Genomic DNA, 20,218 nt, shown 5'->3' with positions numbered 1-20,218 from the left:
CAGCAGTTCACCAACATAATGACATTAAATAATGAGTTCATTACACGCTCTAATTCAGAATGAAAAAAAAAAAATAGTTTTCGCGATAGAAAAACACAGGACAAGGAATCATAGCTATTATAGCTTCTGTGAAAGTTAATTACTGTTAGAAAAATATATACAGCACTAATAAAATGCAAAACATCAAACTCAAATCTCTCCAAACAAAAATACAAATTAAAATCTTCTATCATTTATTTCTTGGTGACTTTATGAACTGAAATTTTCTCCTTAGATAGTTCAGCAAATTGCAATACCTCAAAACCCCAAAATCAATAAAAGAATTTGCTCTAAAGATTTTTTATATATAAATCCACATAAAAAATAAATGTTCAAGTCAAATACACAGTTATTTCAAAAAGCATATAATATTTGGGCATTTAAAACTTTGTGGTTTTTTTTGCTCTAATGGATTTTTAAGATTATAAAATGATAGAAAAAAAAATTTAAAATAGCCATTTTTTCATATGCTCTGCTTATGGAAGCTGTGGATTCTACACTCTAAAAATACGCTTTTTGAAGAAACTAGAGTTTGAAGCTTGCCAATAAGATGACTAACTGGGTGTTGTAATTATTAAATTATTAGCGAATATTTTTTCCCTTTTCGTATACAGTAGTTAGATAGAATTTCTTCATAAGCTATGCTACATAAATTACAATGCAAAACCCACCCTAATTCAACAAGAACACCTGCAATCCTAACTCGTACTGTCCATAAAAAAAAAAAAAAAACTGTAACTAAATCCTTTCAGTATAACTGATGAAAAATTGACTTACTTCCCTTGTCCACCTTGGGACATGATCTATTGTCAGGACATAGACAATAGAATGATCAAACTTCTTCACAAGCCTTTTATACAAATCACTCAAAACTAGCACAACAATCCCAACATTCAATATTTACTGGATTTTAATCCTTTTCCTATATCAATGTGCAATGAATAACCATCTTAGGGAGTAAAAGTAGCTTGATAAATGATTGATCTTGTTACCAATAAGAAATTGAAAAAAAAATTCATTTGACAGAGAATACTGTAATAGTGATTTTTTAATAGGGAGATTGGATTGAATTTTGGAATACAGTCCAGTGCTTGGGCCTGTGAGGCCATTCAGCATCCAAGTGCAAGTAGGGGAAATCCATACAGAAATACATTAAAGTAAAAGTTATAAGAACTTTGACAGCAAGATAGAAGGATGAAGGCAGGAAAGGAGATGGAAGGATGAAGGCAGGAAAGGAGATGGTAAAGTTGAAGGCTATAAAGCTTATGCAGCTAAAGTAGGGCCTTAAGGAATACAGCCAAGACTGTTAAGTAATATGTATAGAGAATCCTGTGAGATGCACTAATGTCCCTACCCCCTTGTGGTTTTTTAGAGGGTGAGGTGTGAGTTACCCTATTGCACTGCATCGTGGAACAAAAAAAGTGACACTAAGGTAACTATGTTATGCAAAAACCAATTTCCCATATCTTATTTCCATTATTTTTGCAGCTCAATCATTTTTTAATCTAATCTTACAATACAGTACTTAACTGGATACTCAAGCTACTCTAACTCTAATGTCCCCTTAAGTGCAAACAAGTAAATCAATGGTGTCCTGGAAGGGTGTGTGAACAGTAATAATTACTTACAAGATAAGTATTGGGTACTTTGTTTTGGGAAAGAAAAACCTATAATATTGAATTGTAACGCTTTAAATTGTACCATATTTCAATATGACAATTTTCAAATTTCTCATTACAAATAATAAGCAAGGTTTGTTATTATTTTGATAATTATCCATGTCCTAAGTGTGAAGTATTTTAATCATTACAATCCTAATCAAAATTCATGGTAACTTCAAATAGTATAAATTGATACCAGTTATCTAATGATTTATAAGAAAAAAAAAAAAAAAAAAATGCCGGAAGCCCAGGCAATCTAACAAACAAACAAACAAAAGGTAAAATGGCTTCACAAAAAATGTCAGGTATGAATCTAACCACAATCCAGTGTATAATCTAATAGTCTTACAATTTCTGTACATTGTCAAGCGATCTAACCATAAAAAAGTTAAGGGATTAAAAAAGACGTTGAGTGGAAATTAACAAACTTTTGAGTATGATATTCAAATTATTATGAATTGCGCAGGTGTAAAATACCTAATACGTCTCTCACAATGTTATGTATTTCCCTCAAGAAAGGTGGCTGTTTAAAGACAGGACTATTTCTGCATACTAGTATTGCATTAACCAAAAAAGCTATCCAGAAATCAATGCATCTTTAAAACTCAGGTTATGAGAATGCGTAAACAAAGCAATTCTATGGAAATGGAACTATCATACCTTGACCAATATAAGAAAATAAAAAAATCTTTGCCACAAATTCTGGAAACTTCGCACTTAAAAACACAAACCTTGACGAAATTCTTTGGCAAAGATTTATAAACCTTTTCATACCAAATCAGTTTTCACACTTTTGAACACACACACACACATTTGGACAGCTTTTGCATCACCAAGGTATTCAAAAACTTATTACACAATTCATCTAAAAATGATTAAAGTGTTATTTATCCCTTCTTTATGTCATAGGCACAAATGACTTGAGACAAGAAACAAAATGGAATTTATGAACCGAGCTGTGCACCTTTTCAGAGAGCCCAAGTATCTCGCCATAATAAAAAAATCTGAAATTTAAGACTTCGTAATGGCCCTCTTACCAAATTCCTTTAAAAACTTATATTAAATACACTATCATTATTCTTTAACATTATAATTATATTTTAAGTTTTTTTTTTTTTTTTAATTTGGAAATACGTTACCATCAATTGCACATTAACTTCAAAAAGAGCATAAACATGTCTGGAGCACATTGAATCACAATCCTTTTACATTAGATATACTTTGCACTACTTACATTACATAGATTATAATAAATTTTATATTTTGTCATTGACACAAGTGCATGCAACTTTGCTAAAAATGAAAATGACAGTACCAAAACCTGTACACTTAACATTATAACCTCCTACAATGCAAGCCTCTTATAGATTCTGATTTAAATAAGATAATTTATACCAAATTCTAAAATCTGATAAATCATTATAAACTTTAAGAATTTGAGGCTTTTAAGAAAATTAATAATGGCATGGCACAGCCATAATTTTTCATGACATTAGCTGTCAGGATAAACCCTCAACTAACAAGACAGCTGGATCAATAAACAGACTAAAGTCTAACATGTTTAAAGTACAGGCTGTTGACCTTTGACAAGTACAATATATTCAAGCTAACACATTGAGCTACAGCTCTCAAGACACCAGTAAAAGAATGAACAAATTCTGTGCATGGGGAATAAAATAAGTCTAAAGGAACAAGTGATTACTCTAGTTAAGAACAGGATCTACCTCATCTCTTTAGCCTTTTTTGTGGTGAGGAATAAATTGGCAAATGCTGATGCTCAAAGAGGAGGGGGGCTGTGGGAGACTCATCAGCCATATGAGGCGAGTCAGTTTTCTTTATAACATTTCCATTTTGGAGATAAGGCAGGATTAAGGATAAGGAGTGGGAGATCTGAAATTGGAGGTGAGCATCAGTTTGAAATAAGAGAGAAATTAATCATAATTAAACCTTATTGGAAAATAAGTACAAAATCTCCCTTTAATTTTAACAATTAGCATGTTATTATTCAAGGTATATTCATGTAGCTCCTCCCCCCCCCCCAAAAAAAAAAAAAGAGAGAGAGAGAGAGAGAGAGAGAGAGAGAGAGAGAGAGAGAGAGAGAGAGAGAGAGAGAGAGAGTGTATGCAAGCTGTTGCAGAGCAATGCAAACATTCAAAAGGAGGATGGGTATTGGGATGAAATTTTACCAATATCTAAAAATATTCATAAAAAGGTACAATGTTATTCTTTATCGTTAACTTATGTATCAAAAGAAGTATTCTAGTTTGTTTTCATCCCTAGAAAACAGAATTGTAAAAGAGAATTACATTATTTTCTATAAAAGGTAAGCAAAATCTATTTATCATGCATGGGATTTCCTTAGCAATGTACAAGAAATTTACAGAATATTATGCTATTAATATTTTCTTATCTTAGAAACATGAGGGGATGAAGCAATCAACTCACCAGGTTTATGATCGTTTGGCAGATATAAGAAGAAAACTTTGAGGTGCTACATGTGAGCAACATACCTTGAATTTCATGGATAAAGAAGTTATCTTTTAAATATCCGCCCTCCAGTAATAAAAGTAAATTTATCATAAATAAATACATCAATTACAAAGATTTTTTTAAATCAGACCTTAGGCAATGCCACATAACTCTGGAGTATAAAGATTGACAAGAAAACTGGAACTCTTGAAAACAGGAATGACAGCATGAAAATTTAAATTACTTGCACAGAAATAAGAAAACAATGACTGACATGACATAATCAGCTAATGAGTATACAAAATAACTCCTTTGGTCAAGGTGTGTAGAGGATAACTCCATAAACAAAAGATTGCTCTAAGATAATTGCAAAGGCAATATAGTGCTCCAAATGACTTATAAATCACTTCATTATCCAATGAGTGCCAAAGACAGTCCTAAAGAAGTGTTCTAAATAATATCAATGATGAGTGTCCGGAATAACTTCCAAGACCAAGAAGGGCCATGAATAACTGAGTAGACAAAGGAATCAGGCCAAAATAATTCCATGGACAAAGTGGTGTCCTGAATAAACCAGTGCACGCTACAAAACCTTCTGCAAACAGGGGAATACTCAAAAATGGTTAATCAAATAAGTAACCCTGATAGCTTTTTAAATCAAGAGAATTAAATAACTCCATAGATGAAGAATTCCAAGATTACCGCATTGATTCATGAGTATCACAAATAATCTGCTAAAAATCATGTAGGGTCTGAATTTCTCCACAATCCATGACTAAGGAGCTCCTCAAATAACTGTAGACCTAGGTGTACTATAAAAGAAGTTTTAAACAAATCTGAACTATGGAGTATAATCACAACAGCTTGGTAAGCCAAGGGATTACCCAATATCCAATATTTACCCAAAGATAATTCATAAAACAAGGGGAACTCTGCAAAACATTTTCACACAGAAAGTGGCCCCAGAAAAAACTGAATGCTGAAGTTAGAGTAAGCCCTTTATATCTTGAAGTGACCAAAAATATATCTTTAAAACATAATTATCTGAAAAAAAAATGTAAACAAGAATTACTCACAAACAACTCTATACAAAAAGAAATTCCAAAAGTATCCCACAGACCCAAGACAAACACCCAGGATATCAGGATTCACTCTAAGGAGACACTTTAAACCAGTAGTATCTCACTCACAATAAAAAAAAAAAAAAAACTAGTAAAGAAAAAATTAAAAACCTCTTTTAATCAAACTGGCCCTTTCAAAACTGTCGACCAGTGTCACTTAAAAAAATTCTTAAAACAAGCATAATCCTGAAACAGAATAGCCTTGTAAAACTTTGCAAACTTAAATACAGTATGTAGAAAAATATTTTGAATTATGAAAAAATTATAATTTTTTAACAATTTTCTAAAAATTTTTTACAACTTCCGTAATAATTAATAATAATTAAGTTCCAAAGAAGAAAACCATAAATTACTGATGTCCTTAGGGTGAATATTCCTGGAAACCAACACGAGAAATGATTACCATCACTAAGAACTAGCTATTAGATGCTATTGAATTTATAAAAGGGATTTTGACGAAGGAAAAATCTATTTCTGGGGAGAGACCTGTGGCGCCCGGTGAAAAGAGTCCTTCTTATGTATCTTTTCTGATAAAACCTTCCAATTATACCAGAGAAAGATAAAAGCATGGAATGCTGAGGTTACTACCCTCGCGCGAGCACCTTTTGGGTGTCGTGTATAAAGCAAAGGCGCGTGAAAACCACTATTCACAGGTTGTCTTCCATTTAGTTAGTTCCTTCGTCAAAGGGATGGGCCGATACAACGGCCCTAGCCAAGCACCAGCGCCACACCACCACGCCACGACGCGAGCGCCATCTGAACAACATCCTTCTGTAATGGCCATGACGGCTTGGAAAGGAAAGGGTGGGATCGTGTAAAATAAAGGGGAAGGGTTTCACCGGGCGCCACAGGTCTCTCCCCAGAAATAGATTTTTCCTTCGTCAAAATCCCTTTTCTGGGTCGACCTGTGGCGCCCGGTGAAAATGTACCAGAGAATGCCTTCCAAGCCCAACAATAACAACTAATTTAATGAGGGGAGAGAAACAACACCATATAAAGAAAATCATAAATAATTAAGGTAAGTAGGCATAACACATAAACTAGCCACAGGGCATAGTGGGAGTAAGGTTAAACAAACATGATAACAGGGAAGCCTCCGAGTATCAGAGGAAACATGCAACAAAACTGACATGGCTAAGAATATCCCGACCCTATAACAACGGTAATCCATAATAGTTACAATCATAACAACCTAATATGTAATAAACTAGGGCTAACGAACCACCAAGGAAGCGGCGTCGTGGTGTGAGTGGCGGGTAGGAGGGAGAAGAAAAGAGATGGATGAAAGGAAGAACAAAAGATCACTGGGGAGAGATAAGGCTCCCAGCTGCAACTGTTGGGTATTTAAGAGCCTGTAAGTTCATTAGATAGTGGCGTTTGAAGACCATAGGAGACTCCCAACCCGTGAACTTTATAAGGTCATCAAAGTCCATCTTCTGGAAATAATTGATGGAGGTAGCTACGGACCGGATATCATGAGCATGGGGAAATGATCCCGGATTGGCTTGTTTAATGAAGTATAGGATCTATTGCCTAATACCACGTATGGAAATGGTACCTCCTTGTTCTCTGAGAAACAAGGGGCCAGACGATCGGGTAGCAATCGTGGCTAAAAAGGCCCTGAGAGTGGTGACCGGACATAGAGAAGTATCTTGGAGAAGAGGAATAACCTTCCAAGGGGACCACCTATTTTGGGGGTTAACGGCCGAATCATATTGGCGAATTGTCGAGTCCCTTTTGTCAGATTCGATGAAGAAATCGTTTTCCGGTTCAATGTTCGCGTCTCTACGAGCTGCCAACTTCCTGTAGCCTACCAAGTTAGGGTTTTGGCCATCCTTGAGTAATCTGACACAGTGAGTTTGGAATACTCGGGTCAGTTTGAGGAACGGGATCCGGATGGGACGGAGTTTCCACTCGAGGAGGAGAGGAAACCAACTGTTCTTGGGCACTGAGGTGGTACTAAAGCCACTGCGCCCCGGAAGGAGCGTAGTCGGTGTAAAAGTTTTTAGACGATTCACTGGGGGAGATAGGGAAATCTTCTTCTAATGGTTCCAATCCCTGGGTAATGCGTCCATGGCATAAGCCCGAGGGTCCAGGGTTGGGGTCACATAACAAGGAAGTTTGTGATTGATCTGAGTTGTGAATAGATCTACCTGGATGCCTGGAACGAGCCTGAGTATCCACCGGAATGAAATTCTGACTCCAGGGGACTCGTCCTGGATAGTGAGCCCGCTCTCACATCCTGGCCTCCCGCTAGATGAGGTGCTGACAGGAACCAGTTCTTTTCTGTTGCCCAGGCGAAGAAAGTGACCAGGATCTGATTCAGGTTGGGTGACTTGGATCCTCCCCTGTTGCCGTAGTGTACCGCGTCTGTGCTGTCTGACACTACTCTGATGTGGGTCGACCTCAGAGGAGAGTCTCTCTTCAGGGTCAAGAACACTGCCATGGCTTCGAGAACATTGATATGGGACTGTTTCATGGCGAGTGACCAAGAACCTGAAACATCTGATGTTCGGAGTAATCCCTCCATCCACTTAGAGACACGGCTGAATGGAATGTCACTTGTGGAGGTGAGAACTGTAGAGGAACCGCTTTGGAGAGGTTCTTCGGTTCGGACCATGGGCGTAGTCTCATTTTCCAGACAGAGGGGATCCTCGAGACCTTGTCTTCTTATAGGTACTGTAGCTCTCTTTCTCCAAAATCAATTGATGTCTTGAGTTTGGCTTTTATAGGAGATCTGTTACTGAAGTGAATTGGAAAAGGCCGAGGATACTTTCTAGGCTCTTTGGACACCTGTTTGTGCTTGAGAAAATTCTTGATTTTGGAACCTATTCCTCTTACTTTTGGAAGGGAGAGACAACGTGTGCTTCGAAAGGTCCCACTGAATGGCTAACCATTCTAAGTGGTCTGATGGTCGCAGGCGAGACTTATGGAGATTGACCCGAAATCACAGGTTGTCGAGCAATCGAAGTAACTCCTTCGTAGCTCTGTTGCCTTCTATGGCCGGCCGGGCCCAAATGAGCCAACCGGCCAGATAAGCAATGATCTGTATCTCTTGGTTCCTGAGTTGTTCTAACACTGCCTCTCCCAGTTTCGTGAATATCCTGGGATCAATGTTGAGGCCGAAGGGCATGTCTTGAACACAAAGGCTTTCCTGCTTAGGTGGAAACCCAGATAAGAAGAGAAGTTTCAAGCTATAGGCGCAAGATAATAGCGGTCGGTAAGATCGACAGAGGTGGTGACGGTCCCACGGGGAAGTAAGGTCCGTACCTGAGAGATAGTCAACATCCGGAACTTGCCGCAGAGAATGAAAGAGTTTAGCTTGACAAGTCCAGGTCCACTCTCAATGCCGACAAGCCTTTCTTCGGAAATGTGAACAGGCGGCTTGGAACTTCAGTGATCGATCCCTTTGATTGCTTTTTCTTGAGTAACCCTGTGGTGTACTCTTTCAGGACGGGAGTGGATTTCTGGGAGAAGGTCACTGGCGGAGGAGGAGGACCTTGAGGCCATTTTCCTCTCAAACCGTTAGAGATTATGCTATGATCCCACAGACCGAAGGTCCAATGGTCACGAAAGTGGTAAAATCTTCCCCCTACCGGGACCACCGCGTTGTGAGAGAGTGAATCTAGGTCTTTCCCTTCTCCGAGCCCCCTTTTTCCTAGGCCCGCCTTGATGGCGGGACTGTCTTCTACTCCTGTAGCTTCCTCTCTGGAGTCCATGAAAGGAGCCTGAGGGTTCTGATCTAGGGCTGTATGCAGGCAAAACATCCCAACGGGGTTGGGCTGTGTACCTGGGGAATCAGTGAGGTAGACCACCTGATGAGGGGGAGTCAGATGCAAAGGCGTCGAACCAGAGGAAGGCTGTGATGACGAGTGGGAAACCGACTATCGATTCCTGTCTGATAGAGGTCTCAGACAGAACGTACTTCCCACAACTGACCCGATCAGACCAACAAACGTGTAGGTCGAACTGGGAGGGCAGAGCTTGGAATTATCGTACCCCCCAGGCTGACAACATCCTGGTCCAGACAGATCGGGCCTGCCCTTTAGGAAATAATACCGTTACCTTCGGTACCTTGTCTAACCTAACCAAGGCAATCTCTTTCAATCGAACGAATCCGTTGAATGGGAATTCTAGTACCTGGGAGTAAAATCTAGGTCCCCCAGAGGGAGGACGTCTATGCCATCCAGATTTATGGTACCACCTATATCCGAGTTCCTGAACGGCACCGACTCACCACCATACCTTAGAGCTGCTCATAGCCCCTTGGTTTTCCCTAGAATGTGTTGCTTTTAGCAGTCACGGTTTATGCAGGGTAACATGAACATCAGGATCCTTTAAGAGTCCTAGGTCGGTGACGTAGGTAATTGCAAAGCTGAAGGCTCAAAACTCATCCCCACCTACCTGCCCGTCCATGGGGTCGTCGTCCAACCTTAGAGAAGACACTCCGAGGAGATAGGGACCTCTAGATGGAGCATTCCTTCCCAACCTCGATACCCAAGGGCGGAGAGCCTCTCTTGCAGGCCAGAGAGATTCATCATCATCCTGATGGGAACCATGCAGGCGAACCTTCTGTAACAGAAAGGGGACATAAGTCTGGATGTTCCTTGAACTTTGGTTATCGATCCTATTCACAGGCTGGGATCAGCTGTATAACTCTTAAAAAGCAATTTTAAAGAAAAGTCATTTGATGTACTATCTTCTGGGGTATAGTGCATCACTTGTATTCATGAAATGTGACACCGTTGGCGCATTCGCCACTGGGTGGAAAATTTATTTCTATATGAACACTATGTTGTATGGATATTTATCCATATTTAGACATAGTTAGAATTGACTATGCATAAATATAGGCATAATTAATTTATTTCTATTTGAACACTATGTTGTATGGATATTTAGCCATATTTAGACATAGTTAGGATTGCATATGCATAAATATAGGCATAATTAATTTAATTCTATTTGAACACGATGTTGTATGGATATTTATTCATATTCATACATAGTTAGAATTAAATATATGCATAAATATAGGCATAGTTACGTTCATATATTTTTTGTATTCATGTTAAATCGTTTCCTTTACAGGTAAAACAAAAGACTGGCCACCCGTGGTCTGAGTGATCTCTGTCTGTACCGGAGCTCCGGTAACCATCCCCGGTACAATCAAAGGTCCGTCACAGTGACAACGTGAACCAGAGGAAATCTAATATTAACCTCAATGCTGATCGCCTGTACGATATCCTGTTAAGCCGGAGATTCGATGAAAAGGATCGTAATGACGATATTGTGATTATTCATGAAAAAGGGTTCATACCCTGATTCTGATCGTCTGATTGATCTCTGTTTGTACCGGAGAACCAGTGACAAAGGTCCGTCATCGTGAAAACGTGACCCTCAGCGGTACGATAACATTCCCCAATACTGAATGTCTGTGCTATCCCCAGTGAAGCCGGAGATTCGATGAAAAAGGGACTGTAATAATGAAACTGTGAAATCCTCATCGGTATCACATTGTTAACTCCGGTTCTGGACGTCTGCTTGATCTCTGTTTGTACGGGAGATCGGGTAGCAAAGGCCAGTCACCGTGAGATCGTGACCGTCACCGATACGATAACATTAACCTCAATGAATGTTTGTGTTATCTCCAGCGAAGCCGGAGATTCGATGAAAAAAGGGGCCGTAAAGGTGTAATTGAGATCAAACATGACAAAGGTTCGTGTGCAAAAGGCCTCAGCCGGAGTCTGAGTGCCGGATTTCACCGTTGCACTCCAAATATCTGACTAGTTCTCACCCAATGAGTATCCATTATAGCGGAGTATAACCCAAGGCGGAGCTAAGCATAACTCAAGGCGGAGCTAAGGGTGTCGGTATAAAACGACCCCAATTAATGACTCATACACCAACGTTCCTACTAATAGTGTTAGCTATATTAACAGTAATCACATCAATAAAACGTATATAACATTAAACGTACTATCATCAACTCTGATAATAAGAGGCCTGAATAACTCGTGATCGCATAAAAACGGAGAACGGGAAATTCACCTCTCTTACTCGAGCTAATAAACGAGCACCCTATGCTCTCACTCTCAAGGTTACATAACAAAAGCTAACATCACACAATAATATAAGAAAAGTAAAAAATTGATTGCTTTTATTTTATTTTTTATTTTTTCCTTTTTCTTTTTCTTTTTTAGTCATTGTAATAACCAAGAACGAAGAATAACGACAACGTAACCAATAAATAAGGATATAGTCTAAATCGAGCCTTCCTGGGGCGAGTACAAACTAACAGACTAAATCGCTAAACGTTTAAATCGCTATTCGCCCAATACCATTGTTGGCACTATAATATCCAAATGTTTGTATATTTGTAATTTACCTAATGTCTGTTAATGACATAAGGATAAATAACTTAAAGCAATCTGCCGACCTGCGAGGATCGGGGAAGCAGTGACATGCCCTTAAAATAAATATAAACACCAGCCTTAGCTAAAGGCAAGGCAAATATAAGTGTTAAGTGTATGGGCGACCTCCGGTGAAGCCGGAGCGTAATGAGATGTCCTGAATAATGCCGCCTTAGCCAAAGGCAAGGTAAATATAAGTGTGAAGTGTATGGGCGACCTCCGCTGACGCCGGAGGATAATGAGATACCCTGAATAATTCAATTGTGGCTAATAATTCAATTGTGAAGATATAAAAGCCAAGCCGCAGCTAAAGGCTAAGGCTTAGATCATAGCAAAGCGTATTTACAATCTCCGGTGAGGCCGGAGGGAGAAGAAAGGTCCTGAATAATTATTGTGAATAAAAACACAATTGTAATAACAATGGCTATTGTGGATATGGCCGTGGCCTGAGACCGCAGTAAGGGCCACCGGAGGATCGTATCTAAACAATATGAAGCCCGTCCCATGCAGTAAATAATATATAAATATAACAATAGAACGAAAGTCATTGAGAATCCCTCAAGCCGGAGTAGAACTCAAGGCGGAGTGGAAAACGTTCATAAACTACTCCCGAGCCGTAACGGGGAGAGGACGAAACACGGACTAAAATAACGCTAACAATTGAAAAGTCACGAAAAATAAATAACTCGTAAGTTATCATCCACCCAGAGGGGGAGAGGTGAGGGAGGGAGAACCCGTTGAACGCACAAAACGGAAAACGGGAAATCCGCTCAACCACCGGAGCTAAGAAAGAAAACGAGAGAAAGGGGTAACTCGTGACTGCGAACAGAAAACGGGGACCCCAATCTCTCGCTCTCTTGGACACAAAAACAGGACTAAAAATCACACAACACTATTATAAATGTATAAAATAAAAATGTACATCCATAAAACACTACGATAGAAGAATAGCATCTGCTAAAACTTAAAATAAATAGCACAGTCGAGTGACGAACGCCTCGGTGGGGCGGGTACTAAACAAATACAAAGCTAGATCGCTATCTCGTTCGTAGGCTGGACTTGCTAGCAAAAAGTACCATGGGCATAAATACACAAAAAAAAAAATAAAAAAAAAAAAATAACGGTTCTAAAGGCATAAGGCCAGGGCTTAACCAAGAACCTAAGTGACAGAGTACTAAACGGGCAGACAAAGATGAATTCCCAAACAAGTGAACAAACAATGGCCGCCATGAAAGGCCAGACGGGAATAATAAAACAGACTATACTGGATATAAAACAAAAGCCCGGTACAATAAAAAACTGTCAAAACAAACTATGGTACTTATCATTGGAATGTGTGAAGATGGAGCTTCGGACATGACAAAATAAATCCACGATTGACAAAAAAAGACCGAGAGCACCACAAACAAATTCAACACTTAAGATTCCAAAAGAAGGATGATGTTCAGATGGCGCTCGCGTCGTGGCGTGGTGGTGTGGCGCTGGTGCTTGGCTAGGGCCGTTGTATCGGCCCATCCCTTTGACGAAGGAACTAACTAAATGGAAGACAACCTGTGAATAGTGGTTTTCACGCGCCTTTGCTTTATACACGACACCCAAAAGGTGCTCGCGCGAGGGTAGTAACCTCAGCATTCCATGCTTTTATCTTTCTCTGGTATAATTGGAAGGTTTTATCAGAAAAGATACATAAGAAGGACTCTTTTCACCGGGCGCCACAGGTCGACCCAGAAAACCATTTAATTAGCTGGATATTTAGAAATATTCTAAATGAAATTTCAATACTTTCCTCCAGCAACCATTGTAGCATAGGAATTTCAACTATTCCTTAAAAAGGAGATAAACAGGAAGCCATCATAAAGCTTGATATCTAGAGGAAACTAATCTGACAAATCATCATTACATCTCCGAATAAGATCTGCATTTTTCATATAAAAAACAATAAACCTATCAAGAAAAGAGAAATAAATTTCATGTTAAATCATCACATTTCAAGACTTGATTATGAATAAATTTTCTAACTAGACAACCTTTAAATTTTGTAGAATGCCTTAACGCTTTAAAAACGCTAGCATTCTGAACTCATCAAACCATCAACATTCAACCAATGATAAAATATCAGCTTTCCACAAAATACATGAAAAGAGATTTAAAAATAATTTTGTTAAGGTATCCAACCATTGTACAGATTCTCTAAGAGAATAACTTTCTAGACAGAACCTTCACATGTAATCAGTTACTAACAACATAAACATAATAGCTTAGCCAAATTTACCACCATACGTACAAACCAATCAATTAACAGAAGTTATGAATTATAATCTAACCAAATAATATATACCATGTGCAGTTCTCCAGATTATTCAACATCATGAGCATGCTTCACATCAATTAGAGCAGAAAAAGTGGAAATAAATTACTGCTGCTAAAACTTGGTTCTTCACCAGAAGCAGCATCTAAACCTAACCAAAGAACTAAAATAAAGCATAACCGTCATAGGTTTTATGTCATCAAGGTTCATATTATTATTAAGAAAATTATTATCATTATTACTAGCTAAGCTATAACTCTAGTTGGAAAAGCAGGATGCTACAGTGTATGCCCAAGGGCTCCAACATAGAAAATAGCCCAGTGAGGAGAGGGAATAACGAAACAGGTAGAATAGTGTGCCTGAGTATACCCTCAAGCAAAAGAACTCTAACCCAATACAGTGATGACCATGGTACAGAGGTTATGGTACTACCCAAGACCACAAAACAAAGGTTTGATTTTGGAGAATCCTTCACCTAGAAGAGCTGCTTACCATAGATAGAGTATCTTCTACCCTTTATAAGTGCAAAGAAGCCACTGAACAATTGCCGTACAGTAGTTAACACTTTGAGTGAAGAATTTTTCCGTTATCTTAGTGATGTCAGGTGTATGAAGAAAGAGGAGAATGTATGAAAAATACACCAGACTATTCAGAGTACTGTACAGTATGTCTTAACAAAGGAAGAATCGGCCGTAACCAGAGAGGGATCCAATGCGCTACTATCTGGCCAGTCAAAGGACCAAATAACTCTTTAGTAGTACTGTAGTATCTCAATGGATGATTGGTGCCTTAGCTAACCTACTACCCACAGAAATTGCAGTTGAAGACTTGACTCCCACCTTAAAGAAGTCATTGATGAGAATCCTACCAATCAAGCGGTTCCATCTGATTTTTGATGCATAGAATAGAAACTCTTTTTGGATTTACTGATCTACACCTGTGCTGGTTGAAATGAAACTGAACAGGTCTTATTTTGAATTAAGTGTGAGGAATGAACATCTCTGAATATACCTTCGTTCCTAGGAGACTCATCTGCTTATGTGTGGACAGACCTTTTGTTTTCTTGAACTCTTTGACCATATGGAGAATATCATAGAAAATTCTGAATTCTGTTCTCCTGCCCAAAAGCCCAAATAAAGAACCCAATTAGGAAGAATCAACTCGACTTCTTGAAATTTAGTAAAATTCTGTAAGTTTTAATAACACAATCAATAAATTTTTCTGATCTTGAAGAGGGGATTCCAGACTCTTGTTGAGATATAACTGATATTGATATTATTACTAGCTAAGCTACAACCCTATTTGGAAAAGCAGGATGCTATAAGCCCAAAGGTTCCAACAGTGAGAAAAGCCCAGTGAGGAAAGGAAACAAGTAGAATAGTGTGCCTGATTGCACCCTCACCTCAGGAAAGAGAACTCTAACCCAAAACAGTGGCAGACCATGGTATAGAGGCTATGGCACTACCCAAGGCTGGAAAACATTGGTTTGATTTTGGAGTGTTTTTCTCCTAGATGAGCTGCTTACCATAGCTAAAGAGTCTCTTCAACCTTTACCAAGTAGAAAGTAGCCACTAAACAATCAAAGTTTAGTAGTTAAAGGCAAAGCTTAATGGCCTACAACTGCCAAAACTAATATTTTTCTTTAAATCCTAAAATCTGTTGCTGTCTGTAGAATATATACTAATTGTACATTACACCAAGTAAATCTTAACTACCATAAACGCGACTGTCAGCTTAAAGTTAAGTTGTACTTTATTTGCATCTTAAAATATCACTGAATCACCATTTCAATATCTTTGATCCTATTCTCAGTCTTTGCCAGCTTATATCATATTAAATCTACTTGAAGCCCCAATATCAAATCTCACTCCCACTAATGAATTGTTATCAATTTAAAATTTTACTTATATATATTTTTTTTATACAAGGTATAAAAATTTGGGTAATATCTTTTTTATCAGAACTATTGAAAAAGGTTATATAATTTTCAGTTGTGTGCCACTTAATTTTAATTTGATTTGATCACAATGGTTGTGTTTGCCATTCTTCTAAGCACATTTTTAATAACGTTTTTATGCTACCTGAATTTGATCTTCCGGATAATAGATAGCCAAAATTTGTATGTAGCATTTGAAGTGACAACCATTTGATCATGGTACTATTATAAATTAGAAAACATATTTAGCTACTTAACTCTACTTGATATATTTTTGTGACCTAAAGCTAGCTACTTATCTCTAGCTGATATATTTTTTTACCTAAAGTTAAACAGATTAACAGTTTCTCAATCAGGTGAGGTCCTACTTTATGTACAGTGATTTCTATTGTTCATTTTATTTCTGATACAGTTCTCTTGGAGGTACTAATAGATATTGGAATAAGGATAGATTGGAAAGCTAATTAACAATTTTGTTTTTTTTTACCTTGTATTTTAGCTTATGGTATTATAATACTTTGTTTCTATCCTCACTTTCCATTAGGCCTTCCTATGCTGTATTTACAGCATAGGACCTCACCTGATTGAGAAACTGTTAATCAGTTTAACTTTAGGTCACAAAAATATATCAGCTAGAGATAAGTAGCTAGCTTTAGGTCACAAAAATATATCAAGTAGGGTTAAGTAGATAAATATGTTTTCTAATTTATAATAGTAGGCCTACCATGATCAAATGGTTGTCACTTCAAATGCTACATACAAATTATGGCTATCTATTATCCGGAAGTACAAATTCAGGTGCTTAGAAGAATAGCAAACACAAGCATTGTGATAAAATCAAATTAGAATTAAGTGGCACACAACTGAAAATTATATAACCTTTTTCTATAATTCTGATGAAAAAAATATTACCAAAATTCTTATACCTTGTATAAACAAAAAAAATAAGTACAATTTTAAATTGATGACAATACATTAGTAGGAGTGAGATTTGATATTGGGGCTTCAAGTAAATTTAATATAATATAAGTTAGCAGAGACTGAGATGAGGATCAAAGATATTGAAATGGTGATTCAGTGATATTTTAAGTACAACTTAACTTTACGCTGACAGTCGCGTTTACGATAGTTAAGATTTACTCGGTATAATGTACAATTAATACTATATTGCACAGACAGCAACAGATTTTACGATTTAAAAGAAAAATATTAGTTTTGGCAGTTGAATTCTAACAGCTAACTTAAACAGATTAATCAGGCAATATTAAGGTACTTTGAGCCTCATTGTAAACAGATCTATAAAAGAATTTAGAAAATAATTAATTCTCCCCACACCTAAAACTGAGGCATATATTTTTTCATGAAGACACAGATCCTAATTCTTTTTGGACAGTAGAACAGAAGTTTTCTTGTAGTTAATGGACATCACCATTGGGCTATATCTGTCATCAGTCATTTGTTAATCTCAAGCAATTACCAACACTATTCTGAAAAAAAAAGAAATATATAAATTCCTCCTCGCACAATTTAAGACAGATAAGATGCTTTGATAAGTGAACTGAAAGATATAATAAAATCTCACATAAAAACTGATATTAGACGAGATTATAGCAAAAAAATTATTCTGCTTTTTATAGTTATTTTTTTCCTGCAAAACCAATAGAAACAAGCATACACGTTCAACAAATTCAGTTAATACAAATGTTTTCATGTGTGATCTCAATTAATAATTTAGATGTTATTATAAAAAAAAAGGCCTGATTCATGAGGGTGCTAAAAAATAGTGTTCATATATGGAAACTAGCTTTAACAAATGGAAATTGGGGTATTAATTAGTACTGTATGAACAAAATGTTCTAGAAATTACAAGGAACGTTTCAAGTAATTGAAGGAGTAACATTTACAATATTAGAAAACTCAAAGGCTTCTTAATATGGAAATAAATGATTTATCATTAAGGGATTTTGACGAAGGAAAAATCTATTTCTGGGGAGAGACCTGTGACGCCCGGTGAAAAGGTCCTTCTTACACTTTTCTGATATAAATCTTCCAAATATACCAGAGAAAGATAAAAGCATGGAATGCAGAGGTTACTACCCTCGCGCGAGCACCTTGTGGGTGTCGTGTATACATCAGGGGCGTGTGAAAACCACTATTCACAGGCTGTCTTCCATTTAGATAATTCCTTCATCAAAGGGAAGGGCCGAAACAAAGGCCCTAGAAACCACACTTGGACCACACCACCGACACCTAACACGAACGCCCTCTAGGACATCCTTCTGTTTTGGACTTGCTCGCCAATTAGTTGATTATTATATCGTCTATTCCTTCTTTTCAGATTGCCTAATAAAAATTAGTAAAATATTCAATCCACAAAAGATCAAAGTTATACAAATGTTAAATTTTAACATTTAACTGATTTGTTCATGTAACCTTTATGAAATTATTAAAAACTATTAAACTAAAATTCCTAATCACTTGTAAGATATTTTTCAAGGTAGATCTCATTTATCCCCAATTCAAATTTTAAGAAAAAGCACCTTGAATAAATATATGCCTTGTTTACAATGGCTGTTCCATTCTAGTAACAAAATTTTAAAAGAAACTTGTCTACAAGCCATAATAAATTAGCCTTATTTCATATACTGCATATAAATTATAGCTGAATTACTGAAACCTGAAATATGGTACCCATATCATATAACCTTTGTAAGAATTTTCCGTTATCACACATAATATATACATATATACACACATGTATATATTGTGGATTTCATAGTTTATCTAAAAACTTCCTCTTTCAACTAATATTACAGACTCCCAACTACTGTATTACTAAACATAGTTGGTCAATTTTTTCTATCTTGGTTTATCATCGCTTGATGTGATATTTTCATATTACTGTACCATGTAATTATATAGGTTATATTCTAGTCATGCTTATGAATGAATCTCCAAAACCTTCTGCAAGAAAACCCCCCAAAATACCTAAAAAAAAAAAAATGACTTAATAAAAATATGATTCTATTCTAAAATATCCCTTATGATTTTTTTTTTTTTTATTCCTTGAGGATGTTTTGATTTACTCACTTTGGAATTACAAGCTTAGTACCATTTCATCAATAAAACTTAACTAGAACTAATACTTACAAATAGGTACCATGATTACTGTTTGTAGACAAACCTAGGAAGATAATTTTCTAGCCTTTAATTTTGTTCATAAAAACATCTAATGTCATTTCGTTAAACAGGAAAAGCCTGTGTAAAATTTAATTCATAGTGCAATATAACGTTTACCTTACAAAGTTTCATGTAACATGCATTACAACTACCTACTCAAACCAAATACTAACAAAGCTTTAGTAATCAGACTTAATCCAAACATCTACCCCTCAACATAAGCTATAGAAACCAGTCTTACTAAGCACTTTTTTCAAAATCTGCCGTTGAGACTATTTAAAAAAATGCAGCAATCTAACTCAATTACCATTTTTTATTCCATATATTCTTCTTCTCTTATAAAGACAATACATAAGTATAAAGATGAATGACTCCAGAGTAAAATTCTTGCATCTAAGAAAATTACTTTACTAAAAAAAATTTCTTGTGATGATTGAGAATTAGTTACACCTTATCAGAAAAAAAAGACATGCAAATTTCTCAGATAAAAACTATCCAACAACTATATTCATAACACTGCATGGTACCTCCAAGGTAGGATTTCATTCTACCTTTAAGATTCAAATTATCTTCTTTCAGCAAGAATAAAATTTATGTTTGACGTAGGCATGGAACATTATAAACTTCCCTTATATTTCATGTACTGTATTAACATTTGAATAAATTTGTATAATTAAAACCTTAACTAAAGGCTAAATCATTACTGTTTAAACCTGTTCTATATAATACAACTTGTTAACATTCGGTGTTGGGTAAAACGATAACGATTGGCTCATGTTATCTTCCATTGAACCAGAAAGTCAAAGTCTATTGACCAAAACAGTTATACTTCAGTGCTGGAAGGAAAATTGTAATATTAATCAAATCTGTAATAAAGCACCTGACTCGACTCAAACATCAAACAAGGAGTTCCAGGTCAAATCAGTTTATGAATAACTTTGGGTATATGGGAAGTGAAATACTGACTTACAAATAATCAATATTATTCTTTTTTGTAATATTTCAAGGAAATATTACAATTATTGATCATTAGATACGTAACATACTAAAGGTTTAAGAAATATGACATTCTATGGTCCTAAGGCAGTGTC

Source organism: Palaemon carinicauda, chromosome 27, assembly GCF_036898095.1.
Source record: "Palaemon carinicauda isolate YSFRI2023 chromosome 27, ASM3689809v2, whole genome shotgun sequence".
Classification (NCBI taxonomy): domain Eukaryota; kingdom Metazoa; phylum Arthropoda; class Malacostraca; order Decapoda; family Palaemonidae; genus Palaemon; species Palaemon carinicauda.
Note: the sequence above shows the minus strand (reverse complement) of the source record.